Raw genomic sequence first — 1,508 nt, forward strand, 5'->3', positions numbered from 1 at the left:
ATTAGTGTTTTGCCATTCTAATGTTCAAATCGGCAGACTTTTCTTTTTTTTTTTTTTTAAGATTTTGTTTATTTGAGAGAGAGAAAAGGCACACAAGCCGGGGGAGGGCAGAGGCAGGCTCCCTGCTGAGCAGAAAGCCAGACGTAGGACTCCATCCCAAGACTCTGAGATCATGACCTGAGCTGAAGACATCCCTCCGTCGAGTTTTCTTACAAGAGGATGTACTCCGACCCAGAGAGGGCTCGCAGCTTTCTGCTTTTTATGTTCCCGAACCGTTGCCTCTTTCTGTTTTTAAAAGGGCCCTGTCCCCACCCCCACTAGGTTTCATTCAACTAATCGAGTTGCCCATTTCGTGCCAAGTACCCTGTTACACCGTGTGCTTCGGGGGAAGGGGTGCAAGACGGAAGCTGGGCCACCTTCAGCCTGAAATCTCATTCGGATGCGAAGATTAGGCTACTCCTTTTTCTGAGTTAAAACGGGTTTGATGCCAAGAGGAAACCGTCCAGAGCCTGGTTAAAGCTTTGATCTCAAATAGCCCAACTCCCCGCCATTCAGAGTGAAATCAACATTGTATTGATTACACGTAAAACGATATTACAGTAAGGCAGGACTTGGGTCTAAAAACTTTTCAAATCTAGCTGGCATATTGAGAAACCACATTACATAAAAGGTGCCATTTAAGATGGGGCGTGGTGGTTACAGGCACCCAGCCAGCGGGGGTGGTGGCAGGTGAACCCCACGGGTTTGTTCCCCTACTTCTATCCAGCATCCCCCCCCCCCGCCAGAGGCACTGTGTTCTCTCCATGGTTTCCATACCTCCCAAATCTGTGGCTATGCACGCCACATTCACCTTACTACCTCAGAGGGCCAAAGAGGCTAATCCAAGATCTAGAACAAGCATCAGGACAGCCCTTGCTGTTTCGGAGAGCGCTCTGCGGCAATCCTCCCCTCCCCCCCCCAACAAGGACCCTTTCAGGTGTAAGGGAACCAGATGGAACTAAGGTACAGCCTTTCTTATAGAACACTCGGAGGCAGCTTGCTGCACGCTTCACGTCAAAACGCAGTAACTCTGGACTGATCAGGGACCAAGCAGTGAAACCCTTAGCTTCTCCGACTAGAACCCCTGCCCCACCCCACACCCTCGCTGACATCAGGAGATTGTAGAACTCAAACACCTCCACCAGGTGCTACAGGGGTGAAGGGAAAGGCCACTGGGTCCATTTCGCTGCCTTCTAAGATTATTGATGAAAACTTTGCCAAAGGGAGGATAGTCTTCAGTCCAAATACTGCTATTTCAATTTATCCAAAATGAAGATAAAACCGTGATCTCCAGGTGCATGAGCTCTGACATAGTCTGTTTCCAGACCTCGGCATCACGGAGGGAAAAGTCATGTAGAGGCCTTATCGAAACCTGATGTGTGTGTCTATTTTCAGGGAAAATGCTGGAGATGTGTGACATCCTAGCCAGCGTGCATGGCAAATGAACAGGCTCTAGTCACCTTGACCAT

Source organism: Martes martes (assembly GCF_963455335.1).
Source record: "Martes martes genome assembly, chromosome: X".
Classification (NCBI taxonomy): domain Eukaryota; kingdom Metazoa; phylum Chordata; class Mammalia; order Carnivora; family Mustelidae; genus Martes; species Martes martes.